The sequence below is a fragment of the Triticum dicoccoides genome, chromosome 1B, assembly GCF_002162155.2.
Source record: "Triticum dicoccoides isolate Atlit2015 ecotype Zavitan chromosome 1B, WEW_v2.0, whole genome shotgun sequence".
Taxonomy (NCBI): Eukaryota; Viridiplantae; Streptophyta; class Magnoliopsida; order Poales; family Poaceae; genus Triticum; species Triticum dicoccoides.
In genome coordinates, this window is record NC_041381.1 from 708,929,217 (window position 1) to 708,948,965 (window position 19,749).

Below are 19,749 nucleotides of genomic sequence, written 5' to 3' on the forward strand. Positions count from 1 at the left end.
TTCTACAGAATTCCGCCTTGGTGGCTCCGTATATGGATGAACACAAGAATTTGCTACGCTCCAAACACCCGGAGCGGTCTGATGACTGAATTACACGTGAACAAACCAGGAGTTTCGCCAGCTGGTTGCAAGCACGTACCATGCATGACACCTCTATTGAAGATGACCTGTACTTGCTGTCCCAGTTACCATCTTCGAATATAATGACTTTCAAAGGGTACGAGATAAATGGTAATACATTTTACACGATCGCCCAAGATAAGAAGAGCACCAACCAAAACAGTGGTGTACGCTTTGATGCAGAAACCAAGACGGGAAAGGAAACATATTATGGTTATATACAGGACATATGGGAACTTGACTATCGACGTGGTTTGAAGGTCCCTTTGTTTCGGTGCAAATGGGTCAATATGACACGAGGCGGGGTAACGGAAGACCCGCAGTACGGAATGACAACAGTGGATCTCAACAATCTTGCGTATGTAGACGAACCATTCGTCCTAGCCAATGATGTGGCACAGGTTTTCTATGTGAAGGACATGTCTACCAAGCCAAGAAAAAGAAAAGATAAGGAAGCGAATGCATCGTACGATGAGCCAAAGCGGCACATAGTTCTTTCTGGGAAGAGAAACATCGTGGGAGTGGATGACAAGACAGACAAGTCAGAAGATTATGAAAAGTTTGATGAATTTGCTCCATTCACAGTGAATATTGACCTGAGCATCCCGTTAAATGATGAAGATTTTCCATGGCTACGATGCAAAAGGACACACGCGAAGAAAAAGTTTCACACCCAAAGATCTGGGATGTGATCGGCTTAACTATCATCACTTTCTTCTGTGTTTCACACCCAGGAGGGAATCTCTGTAATAGTTAGGATAGCTAGTTATGTGTTTTGGCATTTGAAACGCGAAGAAATTTTATGTGCAAGCAAATTCTTTCATGCATTTACTGATTTTTTCAGCTAAATGACCCTGAAATTGAAAAGCATTTCAAATAAACTCAGAAAAGGATGAAAGTTGGCATGGTATCATAATTTCACCCACATAGCATGTGCAAAAAAGTAGAGAGGGTTACCGCAAAAACTGGATGCACTTCGTGTACAAAATGGACAATCTGTTTCGAAGTATCAGGGTTTCGGACGAAAACTCATCCGTTACAAAGGCATTTCATTTTTTAAATAACCTAAGCATTACCAAATTGAATATAATGATAAAACACACTAATATTAAACATAAGAAAAAAGAATCACTGAAAAATCTATTTTCAAAGTTAAGTTATTCACAAAAATAAATAAAGCAAAAAAATAAGAAAAAAAGCCCACCTACTGGGCTATAGCGGCCTGCATACGACTAGAAACCCAAATTCAAGTTGGGCCAGGATGCAGGCTCGCTAGCCCAGTAGGCCCAACAGGGCATCACAGAAGAGGTAGGCCCAGAAGGCCTGCTTAAGAGAGGAGCTCGAGACAGCAACGACGGCGGGGCTTATAAGCAGGTGCGAGTGCACCTCGGCTAGCGAGGTGGGACTAAACTTTTGTGCCCCTCGCCTGGCAGCGCACACCCTTTAGTACCGGGTCGTGGCACCAACCGGTACTAAAGGGGGGGCCTTTAGTACCGGTTGGTTCCACGAACCGGTACTAAAGGGGGGTGCTTCCCGCCGCTTGGCCTGGCCAAAATAGGCCTTTAGTACCGGTTGGTGGCTCCAACCGGTACTAAAGGTGCCTTCTATATATACATCACTTCGAAAAATTTCATTCTCCCTCTGTTTCTTCCTGGTCGATCGACGCCGTCGCCGCCCCCGTCCTACGCCGGCCCCGTCGCGCGCCGTTGCCGTCGCCACCCCCATCCTCGTCGCCGCCCTCATCCCCGTCGCCGCCCCTGTCCCCGTCGCCGCCCCCGTCGCCGTCGCCGCCCTCGTCTCCGTCGCCGCCCCGGGCCCGTCCCCGTCGCGCCGTCCCCGCGTTGCTGCCCCGTCACGCCCCGGCCCGTCGCCGCCCCGGGCCGTCGCATCACCGTCGCCGTCGCCCCGCTGTGAGCTCTCCCCTTCTAACCCCTCTCCCTCGCCCCCGGTGGCCACCATTGGCGCCGCCCCTCCCTGAGCCCATACACACACAAGCATGATGGACACACACACACGCACATTTCCTTAAGTTAATTAGTATATACGTATTTTGTATGTTTAATTAGTTTAGATTTTTCAGATTATTATTTTTTCACTAGTATATATGTATGAATCCATGTTAGATGGATATAATTAATGTTTAATTAGTATGTAATTTTGTTATATAATATTGTTTTTCTGTTTTTAATGGATGTATAGAAGTTGTTTTTTCTGTTTTTAGTGTTAGATGCTTAATTAGTATGAAATAGCATATAGAATTTTGACATATGCAATGATAGAATAATTAGTGTTACATTTGCATATAGTATTTGTTGTCGACGATGCCCGGCCCGCATCCTCGCCGTCGACCCGTTCACGACGACGTCCTGCTTCAGAGGACCCATGTCCGGGACTGGGCTCCGCCGGGCTGGCACTGGGAGGTGCTACCTTCAGGGGCGCGACGCTTGGTGAGGAACCCGGCCCCAGGTCCCGTCGTCGACCCTCATCTCCTTTGGTGGCATTCGCGTGGGCCACTTTCGGTGCGGAGGGAGCCGGCCCCGCCGGAGGTGGTACGTCGCCGTGTCAGGGAGGAGGACGAGCACGTCCATCGCTACATGGCTGCTATGGACGTCAGGTTCTCCAATACCTGGCAGGTTCTTTGGGGAGATCGCCCGAGCTATGATCCAGTGATGGTTCCTTCACTTTGGTTGTCCACCGCCTAGATTACTCTCTAGTATTCGATCTTTATTAGCTAGCTAGCTAGCTAGTGATGTATTCGATATATAATATTCGAGATGATTTGTTCGAGATTATATATATTATTTGAGACGATGTATTCGAGATTATATCTATTATTCGAGACGACGTATTCGAGATTAAATCTATTATTCGAGACGATGTATTCGAGATTATATCTATTATTCGAGACGATGTATTCGAGATTATATCTATTATTCGAGATTATACTAAATTGTTTTATATTTCTTTTGGCATAGTTAAATAAAAGCTATGGCGGAGAATACCGACAGAGAGAGAGAACAGACCATGTTCGATATCATACGCGGGCCAGATGATGATCAGAATGAAGAAGATTTTGACGGCTCCGAATTTCTAAACAACACCAGAGAGGGTGATATGATGTTCGATCGCGACAACCGAGAAGATGAAGTCATGAACTACGACGAAGAACATGTTGATCCTGAAACAACAAACACCGGCGAGGTATATATATTTATATAAGCAGGAATCTGGTGATCATCGCATGTTTTAAATGAGTTGAAGATATATTAACGAATCGATCTTTCTTCTTTCAGCCATCCGGATCGAGCAAATCTTCAGGCAAAAGGACGAAACGAGGCCCGAACAAAAATTGAAGGAGGGTGTAAAGTACAATATCGAGGCATTCAAACCTAATGGCGAACCATTAGCGCCTAAGAAGATTGCGGACAAGTTCGTTCGTCAGTGCGGAGTTCTTGTGAAGGACCAAGTCCCGATTTCCCTTCAAGAATGGAGAAAGCCAGCAAAGCCACGTCCAAATATTACTTTTGTCGACGAGAATAAAAAAAACTGCTTTGGGATACTCTCATGGAACATTTCACCCTACCAGATAATTTCACAGAAGCAGATGTGCGGAAAGTCAAGGACGCTGCTTTTAGGAAGATGGCGGTTGCATTCAAGAACCACAAGAGAACGACGTGGGAGAAGTACGTCAAGGGAGGAAGGAAGACTCCAGTATTCGAGGGGATACTAGAGAATCGAAGTTCTCATTGGGACGATTTCGTGAAATTCAAGGATTCAGAATTAGCTAAGGAACGGTCGAGAATAAACAAGAAGAGTGCCGAAAAAAAGGATAAGTTCCATAAGCTGGGGCCAGGTGGCTACGCGGTGGCAATGCCTAAGTGGGATAAGTCTGAGAAAGATATGGAGGATGCAAGTGTCACTCCGGTTACTAAGAGCTGGCCCTCCAGGTGCATGACTTGGTTCTATGCGCATGGGGGGGAGTTGGACCCGAAGACATGCAATGTTTCGACGAAGGCATGTCTGAACGGAGCCGACGATGCGCTACTTGTTGCAATAGAAGAGGCTCGATCGGGGGTGTTCCAGCCCAACAGAGAGAACGATGAGCTTACGCGTGCCCTGGGAAATCCTGAACACCCGGGAAGAACACGAGGCAAGGGCGCTATTCCGTGGTATGAGGGGTTTTCGGACTGGAACGCCGACTACAGAACCCGTGCGAGAAAGAAGATTGCGGAGGAGAAGAAGAGGAAGATGGAGGAGGAGCAGAGGAAGCGGGACTATGAACGCCTTCAAGGCCTAGAAGCAAGTCAAGCGGAATTGGCAGCTAAATTCCAGTGGCAGCAGGAGCAGATCGACTCACTTAGCCAGCAAAGGGGGTCTCAGCAGCTGCAGCACCTAGCGGATGATCCAGCATTGGATACCACCGCCCCATCCATGCCGAGAAGCAGCGTGGGTTCTGCCCCGGGCGACGCAGTAGTGCTGGATAGATACCCCGTGGATGACATCACGGAGAACACTAACTGCGAGCTACACTTCAAAATGAAGAACATATCCATGAAGGTGGCGGACGTCGTTGCTTTTTCAAATTCCCCCGAGCCAACTTTCCATTACAACCCGATTCCAGCGGCCTATGCTCGTGTCTTGGTTGATGAGGTGGTGGACCCATATTCGGAGCTACAGCTTGACATTCCTGGAGGTGACGACGAGCACACATTGGGAGAGGCCATACATCGTGTCATCCTATGGAGAAAGGATTGCATCATCTTTCGAAGTCCGCCACCGAGTCAGCAGACTCCCGCTCCTCCAAGTCCACCAACGCGTGAGGCCACTCCTCCTCCTCCAAGTCCGGCAAAGTGTCAGGCCACTCCTCCTCCAAGTCCGACACAGCGTCAGACATCCACTCCTCCTCCAAGTCCGGCACAACCTCAGGCCACTACAAGTCCGGCACAGCTTCAGGCCACTCCTCCTCGTCCAACTCAGCCCCGTCAGCCGTCTCCGCCGCCTCAGCAATCGCAGAAGAGACACCCCGCAGCTATGGTGTGTAGCGGTACGAGTCGAGGTCATAGTACAAGAAGTACAGGCGGAGGCAAGCGATATAAATATGGTCCAAACCTCATTACTCCTCTTCCTGTGAGGGCTTACGACAGGACCGAGGAGCAAACCAATGCCATAGTGCAGGCAGAACTCGACGCCCATTTTGGACCGAAACCGCCGCCGCCGCCAAGGGAGAAAGTGCCTGTGGAAGTAGTTGACCACTTCATTCGTATGGCTCAACCACCAGCTCCTAAGCCTGTTGACACAGACTATGAGCGCCACATTAGGAAGTTACATCGACGACGTCTACAGAAGGAGGCGAGCTCGAGCTCGAGCAAATAACAAGCAGCTGTAAAAAAATGCGGGAAAACCGTTGCCCAGCTGGGAAAACAGGTGGAGCAATCGATCCCCCCGCTTGTTGTGCCACCAACAACACGTGACAGTACGCGCGCCCAATATTATTGTGGCCAAACAGTTTACGTTCCCAAGGTGGGCGATGTGGTAATAACCCAGGAGCATATAATGCAGGATGAAGAACTCAAGATCACTATTGGACAACTCCTCGAGATCGAGGACATGCCTGGGATTACAGAGGAGGAAATAAAACGGAAATATGTCCGGGGCCAACCTTTGGTCGAGCCAGAAGATGTCAACAAGCTCCCAACGAGAATGTATGAATTGCATCAATGGTACATGGACATTACCAAGAGATCCAATCGAGAGTCCCTCATGGTGTATGTCAAGAAGGATGATTACTACCATGAGAAAGCTGTGGCCGTTGAGTATCCTGAACTGTTTCAGTTATACAATCAAGACGCACTCGACAAATCTATCGTCAATTGCTATTGTCTGTAAGTTTTTTCTTTCTATAATTTATGTCTCAATCATTACCTGTAATTATCCTCACTATATTCTTTTCTGTGGTATTATGCAGGATGAAGATGTATGAAATGAGAAAAGTTGGACGCTATGGCATTGGGTTCATTGACCCAAACACCGTTAATGAATACACATGGAAAATAAACAAGCATGAAGAAAAAGAGGTAGAGAACAGCAAGCTAGAGTTCTTGAAGCGCCTCAAATACAATGAAGATATACTACTTCCTTACAACTTCCAGTGAGTCACACTTTCTTGTACTACAAATTCTCTGTTTCTGCCTACTAGCTAGCTAGCTACATGTTTTTGCTTACATATGCCCGCTTAATTAAGACATGCAAATGTGTGTGCATGCAGATTTCACTGGATCTTGTGTATCATTAAAGTTGACGCCAGAACAGTTGAAATACTGGACTCGCTACTTAAAAAACAAAGTGACTATAACATCTTGTTTGGGATAGTCAACAGGTAATTTCAATCGTTATTAACTATATATCTCGGCCTATTTAGTAATTCGTCATTTCATGATATGAACTATTTAATAACCCCTTTATTCATTTTCTTTGTCGGCGGGCAGGGCTTGGGCAAGGTTCATCAGCGTCACGGAAGGCGAATGGAAACCAAAGCTGAAATGGTTTCGATCCAAGGTAAGTAATTAAGTAGTACTAGCTAGCTAGCTAGCTAGCTGCCATCTCTTTAATTAATGCTTGATTAATTATTATCTGATCAAATTAAATTCCATTCTCGTAATAAAGGCCCTGAAGCAGGCGCAGGGGACTGATCTGTGTGCATTCTGCGTTTGCGAGAACATTCACATGATGGCGTCCGAATGGAGCAGATCTCAAAGACAGGAATGGGTATGCTTCTCAGAACACTATTCACAATTTTTACACCATTATCGATATCTAGTCACACAACTAATACACATGCATATTGATCTCCTTCTCAGTTCAAAGAGGTGCGGGACAAGCTCCTAGAAACGGAGCGCGTAGAAGCACTTCAAGAGGAAATAGCGGGATTTTTGCTCGACCAGGTCATAAATCCGAAGGGAGAATACTATTACCCGCTACCGCCCCCATGAACCACTTCCAATTGTCATCGTGCTCCGAAGGCACCAATTAGGCTAATGCCACTGGCTCCGAAGGCAACATGCATATGTAGGAGAAATTGTATATAGCTATACATGTGTGTATGTGTGAATTAATATGGTTTGTGAGACATTGATGATATATATATGATTGGTTCTACTAGAAATTCTATTTATATATATATATATATATATATATATATATATATATATATATATGCATAACGTGTACAATGTGTAGTACCGTAAAATACAAGCAAACAAAAAAGAATTAAAATGGAAAACACAAAATTAAATGAAAAACAAATCATAAAACCAAAAACCCCCCAAACATTTTAGTACCGGTTGGTGTTACCAACCGGTACTAAAGGGCTCCCGGCCCCCAGAGCTGGCTCGTGCCACGTGGTTGCCCTTTAGCACCGGTTCGTGCTGAACCGGTACTAAAGGGGGGGGGCCTTTAGTGCCGAAACGTTAGTGCCGGTTCCTAAACCGGCACTAAAGGGCCTTACGAACTGGTGCTATTGCCCGGTTCTGCACTAGTGTAGGCTGACGAATTACACCGAGACTTCAACTTCATTTACAGTCGCCTTGATCCATTCAGATTTGGTCGAATGAACTAATGCCAAACTTGTGCTGGAGCGGTACGAAATCTTTGGCGTGATAGGTTGTACTGCCGTCCCCGGATCTCACGGGTTCGAAATTCGGGAAGCGCGCGAGGCGGAGGGCACCACGGTAAAATGGGACGGATTAGGCAGGGGTGCCTCGATCTCCGTGCCGCCTTTTCCGCCACGTGCCCAGCGCCCGACTGTTGCGGGATTTGACATGATCATATGGGCCCACGAGTCAGCCACTCGGAAGCGGGCCTATATAAGGCGTTGCGGCCGATGTATTCTGCACAATGCTCGCCATTCCCCTTCTTCCTCCTTTGCTTCTCCACCGCATTCGCCTCCACTCTCGACGTCACCGCCCCGTTCGTGCGCAGCCCGCAATGATGGGGAAGCACAAGGCAGCAGCCCTAGAGCACGCGAAGAAGGCGACAGCGGCGGTGAAGGAAAAGAAGACGAGTCGGGGGGGATCATCATCGAGGGCCGCCTACCTCCCGGCTGGATCCAGGGCGACTAGATCCGGTCCACGATTTCGAAGGATGATCTGGTGGATCTGGCTGAAGGGGGCTTGATTGCCCACAGATCTTGGAGGCAGCCGGGCAACGAGACTACGCCGCAGCCGCAGGAGGGTGAGTGCGTCCTCCTCGCAACCCACTTAGAGCGCGGTTTCTCTTTGCCCCTCATCCATTTTTCCGAGGTTTCCTGAACTTTTTTGGAGCTCAACTTCATCACTTTTCCCCCAACACCATCATATATCTCACTGCATTTTTGTCTATGTGTGAGAATTTCCTGGATTGCCGACCGCATTGGGGTCTCTTCAAACACATCTTCACTTGCCGTTCTCAGTCTATGAAAAAGGATAATCCGAGTGTTGTGAGGACGCACGTGATTTAGATGTGCGGAGGTCTAGGGATTCAGATGAGGGGCAGTCGATCTGGTTTTACTGTAAGGGCCAACCGACTCCTGGGCAGTCGACTGGTCTTCCTCCCTTCCCAATGGATCGGGTCCGGCAGCCCTCCTCGTTGAAAGTGACTTCAGCAGAGAAAACAGAGGTGAACATGTTGGTTGAACGAGTAGTCCAATTAGTCCGCGATGGTGTGACCGGCATGGATTTGTTGGATGTGTTTCTTAGTCAACGCATCCAGCCACTCCAGGCTCGGGATCATCCTATGTGGATGTACTCGGGCATTGAGGACACCTCTCGGATTCACCCAGAGGAAGTCACCGAAGAGATGGTGGAGCAGTGGTTGGAGGGCATCACTAGAAACAAAGACAACCCCAGGGAGTCCAGGAGAATCCAACCATTCGACTCCTCCAATGAACCAGACAAGGTTTGACTTTCACTATCGAGTGCCTTTTGTTCTGATTTGTAACTATCCTTGACCCTGACTTAAACTCCTCCAGTTGAAATGGGGATTGTTGAAACCCTAGCACCAAATGAATTCAACTAGGTTCAATAAAAATAATTTCAATGAACCCAAAATGCCCTTCAGAAAAGTTCATGATTTTCGATAAAGGTGAAAACCTCTGGAAAAAATGATGCACATATTTCTAGGCCATTTTGGATTTTTGAATTAAATCTTATTGTATTTGACTTTGGGAATTTAAATATTATAAATAATTTAGGTGCTCAAATAATGTTGAAATTATTTGTGGGCCACTGAAATAATTCAAAAAGTGCTCATGAATAATTTCAGGATTTATAAAATTGATTTCGTTTTAAAACTGGATCAAATACAAACTGCAAAATAGAAAACAAAAACAAAAAAAATAGAAAAGGGCTAGAACCCACCTGGCTTACCTGGCAGCCCAGCTGGCCCAGCACCTTAGCTGAGGCCCAGCCCACCAGGGCAAAGCGGTCGTCCTCAACCTCCGCCAGAAGGCAGAGGCGTGTCGACGCGCGCGTGATCGCCGTGGCCACCTCCCTGCCTGCCTCATCCTTCCCCGACCCTTCTCAAGATGCCCAGGAGACGCCTGCAGCCTCCTCTGTCTCCCCCTCATTCTCTGTCCCCTCTCCCACTCTCCAGCTCCTCCCCGAGCTCCATCCGAGAGCAGCAGCTGGCCGCCATCGCGCATACGCGTAGCTACAGTTCCCCTCTCGCTGCATCACCATGTTCAGAAGCTCCTTCATCGCGCACTTCGTCTCCATGCCGAAGGAAACGAGCCGGAGTGCTCCATTTCACCGCCATTTTTGTCATCTTCACCGGCGGACGCTGGAGATCCCCCTCGCCACTCCGATCTCTCCGGTGCTTCCCCAAGCTCGCCGACCCGGCCATCACGCTCACTGTGAGGCCATGGTACGAACCCCCCTTTCCTTCTCCTCGCTTGCGCACTGTAGCCCCCTAGCCATTGTTGCATTGCATTGATTGTGTTCCTTCTCTGTTGCCAGTATTTGTCCCCTCTCAGTAGACGTGGTTTCGACGATGAGATCGACGACACCGATGAAGAACTATACTATCTTCAGAAGTGCCAGGCAAGCAAAACCCCCTTGTTCATTCCGATACAAACCCACTCTCTCTTTCTGCTCTCTTTTACTGTTTTAGGACAACAACGATTCAATTGTTACATGTTGCGGTAGTTGAACCCCTTTCCTCTGCATGACCTGTCATTGCCATAGTAAATAGATGAAACCCACTAGCATGGGTAGGAGTTGTTTGAGCCCTGATGTGCCTACTCATTCATGCTTGTATGTCATGCCTGCTACTGCTTAGAGTTGAGTCTGGTCTGATTCATCAGGGATGAATCGGAGGTGTGTGAACTTGTCCTACCATTGTGAGCTAAGTGTGTGAACACGATTTGGTAAAGGTAGCGGTGAGATGCCATGTATGAGTACTAGTGGGTTGTCTCATTGCAGCTGTCCATAGGAACTGAGTTTTGTGTTTGTGATCTGTGAACAGCTACTAGCACACATTGGGCTCCGGGCACTCCGAGCTCTCTTGACTTATTAATCAACCTGATCTCTGTCCAGGAGTTGCAACTAGTTTCTGGTGTTTGTAGGTAGTGTTAGTAGTCTACCAAGTGGCACCCGGTATAGGTGGGCTTGGGACAGACTAGGCACCATGGCCAGGTATGCCAAGCGTCGCCCGTTTGGTGGGCTTGGAACCATGTACACATCGTTTGGGGCCATGAGCGACACCCCGGCCGGATCTCCTTGCGGATGGAACCCAAATAGGCGATAAACCTAGACTAGAGACTTGTGCGGTTAGTTAGGTCATGGCCGACTCCCTCGCCAGGCTTCCGCTTGAAGATTGCCGAGATACACGACGTGTAGATGGTGGTAAGTGGAGAGAGAGTGTGTGAAGAAGTACACCCCTGCAGGGTTATAAATGATCTATTTGAATAGCCGTGTCCGCAGTAAAGGGCTTCTGGGTTTCCTGTGCAGTTCATAGACAAGTGAAAATGGATACTCTAAAATGCGCAAGATAAGCGTGAGTGCTATGGATGGCCTTCTCGTGGGGAGACAGGAGCGTATCCATAGTGGTGTATTGATATGGTGAATATGTGGACTCGTGTGTGCCACCTCAAAAGAGTTACTTGCAGTTGTAGTACAGGATAGCCACCGAGTCAAAGCTGGCTTGCTGCAGTTAAACTCCACCACCCATTTGTTGGTACTGATGCATATGTAGCTAGTTCTGATGTAAGTCTTGCTGGGTACATTTGTAATCACATTTTCTTAATTTATGTTTTGCAGAGAGTCTTCAGTCTCACTAGTATTTCTGCGTGGACTTTGATGTTTAGCTTGACCTCAGCTTCGATCTTGTGCCCTCGGCAGGATCTTGTACATAGTCAGGCTTGTCAGCCCTTTTTCATTTGTAGTTGTCTGTACTCAGACAAGTTAAGCTTCCTGATAATCCCAAGTGCAAGGGATCATCATAGAAATTTCCAAAGGTGGAAGTGATAAGTATGGAGTGTTGAACCCAAAAGGAGCTAAAGGTAAGATCAATATTCTCTCAAGCCCTATCTGCCACTGATACTACTCTACGTACACTGAACGCTTGCTTCCAACTAGCAATGAGAAATAAAACTATGTTGTGGGTATGAAGAGGATAACTTTGCATGATATTAGAGAGCTAAAATATAAAAGTAGGTGCTGTTATCATAAAGTTAGAATATATTATAAATAGCGAGTGTGGAATAATGGTCGATCGGTGTGCGGAATTGTCCTAGGCAATTGTTAACAAGACCGGTAGTCGTCATTGCAATTTCATATGAGGGAGAGGCATAAGCTAACATACTTTCTCTACTTGGATCATATGCACTTATGATTGGAACTCTAGCAAGCATCCGCAACTACTAAAGATCATTAAGGTAAAACCCAACCATAGCATTAAAGCATCAAGTCCTCTTTATTCCTATACGCAACAACCCCCTTACTCGGGTTTGTGTTTCAGTCACTCACCAACCCACTATAAGCGAATCATGAACGTGTTGCAATAGCCTACAACGGGAATCCCTCACTCTTGCCTGACACGGAGGGCACCATAGGACAGCACCAAAATAAAACATGCAACTCGTACCAATCTAGATCATCAATCAACCCAAGGAAAAAATATATCTACTCAAAACATCATAGGATGGCAACACATCATTGGATCATAATATGTGGCATAAACCACCATGTTCAAGTAGGGATTACAACAGGGTGCGGGAGAGTGGACGACGTAAAAGAGATGAGGATGGTGATGATGGTGGTGAAGTTGATGAAGACGATCACTGCAGCGATGATTCCCCTCCCGATAGCACTCCGGCGCCACCGAGAGAGAGGAGGAGAGGTTCTCCCCCTTATGCTTCCTCCTCCATGGCCTCCCCCATAGATGGGGAAAGGTTCTCCCTCTGGTCCTTGGCCTTCATGGCAATGATGGCCTCTCCGGGATACTCCTCCATGGCCACCGGCGATGATGGCCCCCTCCGGCAGGGTGCCGAAGAGGGCATAGATTGATTTCTCGTGGCTACAGGGGCTTGCGGAACTTCCGATCTAGGTTTCTTTCTGGAAGTTTTGGTATATATAGAAGAGTTTGGCGTTCATTTCACATCAGGGGGGTCACCGAGGTGTCCTCGTGGGTGCCTCGGGACTCCCCGTTACCTCGTGTTGATAGTGTTGCTCGTACCTTTAGGATATAAGTAACCTTTGCGGTAGTCCTTGAGGTCTGTGGTATTTCCTTCTTCCAAATACCATGAACTGCTTATGGCAGAAGTTCTTTCGAACCAAAAGATCACAACCAGAGTCCTATTGATGAGTTCTCCATTCTACATTGTGAATCTGCCAGTTCTACCTTTCTGCATGGGTTATTCGGAAGAAATATTGAGCTTTGCTCGACATACTAATCTATGCATCCACGACTCAGAAAGATATATGTTCCTTTCAGTTGTCCCTCTCTTTAGTTGTATCCTGATCTCCGTCTATCATTTGATAGTAAAGAGCATGTCTTGCATTCGTGTTCATCGATGCCTATTATTCTTGTGGTCCGTCAAGCCGTTCTATTTTAGAATGACTAGGAGAAACAAACTCGAGTACCTCATCCATTTCTAGGATTGGGCCAAAGTAGTTGTATCCCGCAGATCAAAATGCCAATCCCCCTTTTGTTTTGTTCTACCCTGGAGCATTACCATCTTATGTCAAGAATGTCATGAGAATTGCACGACCTCTTATGAATTCTTGATTTAGTAATACTTCTTGCCATCATTATTCATTCCTCGGTTCCGTGTTGTTGTGACTGGAATGCCGACAAGTGAAATGTGATATGTGAAATCAATACTCCGAGCAACTCGTTGCTTGGTAGTAAATGGACAATATTCTCATTCTTAGCGTGTTGGTTATTGAATCATAATTCTAAGATAGATTGTGCTACCCAGTCCTTATTTCTGGTGCACTCCTTGATCAATGAGTTAGGATTATTCAATCCCTTGCTTATTTGATCATATCGTCTTGCTCCAAAAACCAAGATTGTTCTTGAGCTTAGTAACATACCGGTGGTTCGTGATGTTCCGAATATCTTCTCGGAAGTATTACCAAGTTGTCACCAAACCGCTATGTTGAGTTCGTGATCATGTTGGTTTTCCTCCAAACCACCCATTCTCCAAGATTCTGTGTTGGATACCCTAAACTAGTCGGTTGAGCTAAACAACAACTTGGAGAGTTGGAAGATAAAAGCTTGTCTGACTTAGTTCATTCCAAAGGGATATCTTTTCGAGTGTGTGTTGAAGAAAGATGATATCTTCATCAATTGGTCCTCGTATCAGTTGTTGGATCTATTGTCTTGTCAAAACTTTGATTTGAGTGTGGGTTATCGTCAAATCAAATCAGAACCAACGATGCTCATAATGTTGTCTTACTCGTGGTTGATCCCTCGAGCATACACCATTATATATTTTGGTCTGACCAATGCTATCACCTTGTTCACATAGTTGTGGAATTCCATCTTCATGGGAATCTGGATGAATTGTTGTTGAGCCCATCAACAACATCCTTATCTTGTCTCCTCCATGATTCATGTTGAACATTAAGCTAGTGTTGGAAACTTTGTAGGCAATGTCTTCGTGATCCATTCGTGAAGCATATGTTTGGACGAAAGAAGTGACTTCCTCTAATTCACGTGCACTTGATGTAAGTTGCCGCCGTGAATTCAAGAAAGTTTGATTTGCCTCCTCTGGAATCGTCCCAAGTCAGTCACGCATGTGCGAAGTATTCTACGGTTTGATAGACTGATCATCTCCATTCCATATGTATTCCTAGCACTGAAAGCCACTGATTGATTTGTTCAAGGATAAGAAGTTCAAATGCTATTCTCGAAGTGCCCAGACGGACATGCACAAGACTTCATTATCTTCATTGATGGTTCCCAACCAGAACTCGGTAGTGTTTAATTGTAAGACTACTATGTTGTCATTGTCGGTGTCAAAACCGGCGGATCTCGGGTAGGGGGTCCCGAACTGTTCGTCTAGGCGGATGGTAACATGAGACAAGGGACACGATGTTTTACCCAGGTTCGGGCCCTCTTGATGGAGGTAAAACCCTACGTCCTGCTTGATTGATATTGATATTGCAGATGTTTTACAAGAGTGGATCTACCACGAGATCAAGGAGGCTAAACCCTAGAAGCTAGCCTATGGTATGATTGTAAGGGTTGTTGTTCTGGTCCTACGGACTAGAGCCATCCGGTTTATATAGACACCGGAGAGGGCTAGGGTTACATAGAGTCGGTTACAATGGTAGGAGATCTACATATCCGTATCGCCAAGCTTGCCTTCCACGCCAAGGAAAGTCCCATCCGGACATGGGGCGAAGTCTTCAATCTTGTATCTTCATAGTCTTGGAGTCTGGTTGATGATGATAGTCCGGCCGATGATAGTCCGACCGATGATGGTAGTCCGGCTATCCGGACACCCCCTAATCCGGGACTCCCTCAGTCATGCTTGTCTAGGACAGCGTGTTCACATGTGTGTAGCAGAACCAGCTCATGTTTTGGGGCATGCTATCGTAGTTCATTTCCCGAGAATCTCGCAACGTCATCTCGTCGGTTTGCATTGCAACCTTTCCTTTTCAGACATGCCGTCTGAAACATCATGTTACCAACCAGATCTGAATCGCAGGCAGATATGATGGTTGGGAGATTCCCAAGAATTATAATATTGGTCTTTTGAACCGTTAAGTGGATGTCATGGCCAACACACTTATCCGGGAGATCTCTTATTGCAGTATCTTGAGTCAGCAATTTGGCCGTTCTTCCATGAGGATTTGGTATGACTTTGAACATAAGTTGTTCCTTATGGGTTCCTTGAGCTCCCGAAGTTAGACCTTTACTTGGTGTTCCAGATAACGAATGGTATTGAGTTAAGCTGGTACATCAAGGAGAACATTAGAAGTGGAGTGCTAAATGTCTCTCGGTCGACCATCCAGATTTCGTTTCCAATGATCTATGAATCAAATGTAATTCTTTTTTCCACTTAAGGGAATAATTCTACTAGTCACCTTCCCTAAGGTGTCATGTTATGGAATCATGGCAATTATCTCCTTGCTACTTTGAAACCTTGCACCATCTTACTGAAGCATGGAATTGTTGCCTACCAACTTGAACCTTCGTCATCTACTTTTCCATCACCCCTGGTGTGTGTTATGTGTCTCAGCGCAAGAGATGTTGTTATGTCTCATTCCATGAATAGATCGTGAGTTGCTCGATCTTCGAGAAGATCGAATCCTGTAGAGTTTATTTATGTCGTCGTGTTGGATGAAGATCTCGAATGCAAAGATGTCCAGATCAAGATGATGATCAAGTCAACGTTCTTATGAAGTGCAAGTTGGATCATGAAGATCAAGTTAGCTTTGTATCCCCTCTTGTATCTCGGGACGAGATTCTTGTTAGTGGGGGTGAGTTATCACAGCCATAGAATTTGATTGCAAATAGCTGCACAAGCATCCATGCATCATGTCTAAATTTCTTTGAAAGTTGAAATCGGGATTGTTGAAACCCTAGCACCAAATGAATTCAACTAGGTTCAATAAAAATAATTTCAATGAACCCAAAATGCCCTTCAGAAAAGTTCATGATTTTTTATAAAGGTGAAAACCTTTGGAAAAAATGGTGCACATATTTCTAGGCCATTTTGGATTTTTGAATTAAATACTATTGTATTTGACTTTGGGTATTTAAATATTATAAATAATTTAGGTGCTCAAATAATGTTGAAATTATTTGTTGGCCACTGAAATAATTCAGAAAGTGCTCATGAATAATTTTAGGATTTATAAAATTGATTTCGTTTTAAAACTGGATCAAATACAAACTGCAAAATAGAAAACAAAAACAAAAAAAAAGAAAAGGGCTAGAACCCACCTGGCTTACCTGGCAGCCCAGCTGGCCCAGCACCGTAGCTGAGCCCCAGCCCACCAGGGCGAAGCGGTCGTCCTTAACCTCTGCCAGAAGGCAGAGGCGTGTCGACGCGTGCGTGATCGCCATGGCCACCTCCCTCCCTGCCTCCTCCTTCCCCGACCCTTCTCGAGATGTCCAGGAGACGCCTGCATCCTCCTCTGTCTGCCCCCCCTCGTTCTCTGGCCCCTCTCCCCCTCTCTAGATCCTCCCTGAGCTCCGTCCGAGAGCAGCAGTCGGCCGCCGTCACGGTTCCCCTCTCGCCGCATCGCCATGTTCAAAAGCTCCTTCGTCGTGCACCTCGTCTCCAGGCCAAAGGAAGCGAGCCGGAGTGCTCCGTTTCGCCGCCATCTTCATCATCTTCACCGCTGGACGCCAGAGATCCCCCTCGCTGCTCCGCTCTCTCCGGTGCTCCCCCAAGCTCGCCGACCCGGCTATCGTGCTCACTGTGAGGCCACGGTCCGAACCCCCTTTCCTTCTCCTCTCTTGCACACCGTAGTCCCCTAGCCGCTCGAGGCCGAGCTCCGACTGCCGCCTCGCTCGCCGCAGTTGCCGCTATTGGCCACCCCAGCCGCAACTGCAGCCACCGTTGGACGCGCCGCGTCATGGCCGTTCCAACGAGACTAGCCGCACGTCCTCCCGATGCCGTAGTTGGCCGGACAGTGAATGCCGCCGTGCTCCGGTTATCACCGGCGCTAACTCGCTGACGTGGCACTGTCATTAGTGCTAATACCTGCCAGCTAGACGCCCCGAGAGCCACTGCCAGCGGGTCCCGCAGCGAGTCAAACCCCAGTGACACGGGATTAGACCCGGTTAATCTCAGTGTCACTGACGTGTTGACCCCACACGTCAGGTTTGACCGCAGTTAGCGCTGTTGACCTGCTGACGCAGGCATGACGTAGTGCTGCACAATTAATAGTTTTCTCGATTAAAAATAATCCAGGAAATTTTAGAAAACAGTTTAAACTTCTGAAATTCGTAGAAAATCTACCGTAACTCCAAATGAAATAATTTATATATGAAAAATTATCAGAAAAATTCAATCTATCCATCCATACCTGTTTCATGCATGACAAACCGACCTAGACCTGCTGTACTTGTGAAAACACATGAATGGCATTTATAAATGTTTAATTTGGAGTTGCATTTGAACCCTTGGTTCAAATGGACTTCATCTAAATAGGATGCTAGATGCATTAGCACAAACCACATCACATCTTCATGCCATGTTCATGCATCATATTGTTGCATTGCATTGATTGTGTTTCTTCTCTGTTGCCGGTATTTGTCCCCTCTCAGTAGACGTGGTTCCGACGATGAGATCGATGATACCGATGAAGAACTATACTATCTTCAAAAGTGCCAGGAAAGCAAAACCCCCTTGTTCATTCTGCTACAAACCCACTCTCTCGCTTCTGCTCTCTTTTACTGCATTAGGACAACAATGATTCAACCGTTACATGCTGCAGTAGTTGAACCCCTTTCCTCTACATGACCTATCATTGGCACTGTAAATAGATGAAACCCACTAGCATGAGTAGGAGTTGTTTGGGCCCTGATGTGCCTAGTCATTCATGCTTGTATGTCATGCCTGCTACTGCTTAGAGTTGAGTCTGGTCTGATTCATTGGGGATGAATCGGAGGTGCGTGAACTTGTCCTACCGTTGTGAGCTAAGTGTGTGAACATGATTTGGTAAAGGTAGCGGTGAGAGGCCATGTAGGAGTACATGGTGGGTTGTCTCATTGCAGCTGTCCTCAGGAACTAAGTTCTGTGTTTGTGATCCATGAACAACTACTACCACACATTGGGCTTCGGGCACTCCAAGCTCTCTCGACTTATTAATCAACCTGATCTCTGTCCAGGAGTTACGACTAGTTTCTAGTGTTTGTAGGTAGTGTTAGTAGTCTACCAAGTGGCACCCGATAAATGTGGGCTTGGGACAAACTAGGCACCGTGGCGGGGTATGCCAAGCGTCGCTCGTTTGGTGGGCTTGGAACCCTGTACACATCATTTGGGGCCGTGAGCGACACCCTGGCCGGATCTCCTTGCGGATGGAACCCGAATAGGCGATAAACCTGGACTAGAGACTTCTGTGGTTAGTCAGGTCGTGGACGACTCCCTCGCCAGGCTTCCGCTTGTAGCTTGCCGAGATACACAATGTGGACATGGTGGTAAGTGGCGAGAGTGTGTGTGAAGAAGTACACCCCTGCAGGGTTATAAATGATCTATTTGAATAGCTGTGTCCACGGTAAAGGACTTTTGGACGGCCTGTGCAGTTCATAGACAAGTGAAAGTGGATACTCTAAAATGTGCAAGACAAGCGTGAGTGCTATGGATGGCCTTCTCGTGGGGAGACGGGAGCGGATCCATAGTGGTGTATTGATATGGTGAATATGTGGACTCGTGTGCGCCACCTCAAAAGAGTTACTTGCAGTCATAGTACAGGATAGCCACCGAGTCAAAGCTGGCTTGCTGCAGTTAAACTTCACCCCCATTTGTTGATACTGATGCATATGTGGCTAGTTCTAATGTAAGTCTTGTTGGGTACATTTGTACTCACGTTTTCTTAATTTATGTTTTGTAGAGAGACTTCAGTCTCACTAGTAGTTCTGCTTGGACTTCGACGTTTTGCTTGTTACCTCAGCTTCGATCTTGTGCCCTCGGAAGGATCTTGTAGATAGTCAGGCTTGTTAGCCCTTTTTCATTTGTAGTTGTCTGTACTCACACAAGTTTAGCTTCCGCGTGTGCTTGTTACTTGAATGCTCTGTATGTGTGGTCATGAGACCCATGTTTGTAATACTTGGCTCCTCGGAGCCTAATGAATAAATACTTTGAGTTGTACAGTTTTGTTGTGATGCCATGTTGTATTTGCACATATCGAGCATATTGTGTGTATAATTTGAAATGCTTCGTATGTGTGGGATCCGACAACCTAGTTTTCTATCCTTGGTAGCCTCTCTTATGGGGAAATGTAGTCTAGTGCTTCCAGTGAGCCATGGTAGTCTGCTACAGCCTGGTTTACCGAAGTCCTGTTAGCCCAGTTGCTATGCTCCGAAACGCTTAGACTGGCCGGCATGTAGTCCTTCTTTGATCCTGTGTGTGTCCCTTCAGGGAAATGTCACGCGGTGTCTGGAATCTCGGAGTCCTGCTAGCCCAGTTGCTAC

General features: G+C 46.7%; 1 pseudogene; it reads right to left on the bottom strand.

Moving 5' to 3' along the window:
• LOC119351028 overlaps positions 1 to 16,674 on the bottom strand; it is a 93,189-nt pseudogene extending 76,515 nt beyond the window's left edge.
• Between the last annotated feature and the right edge of the window lie 3,075 nt (positions 16,675 to 19,749).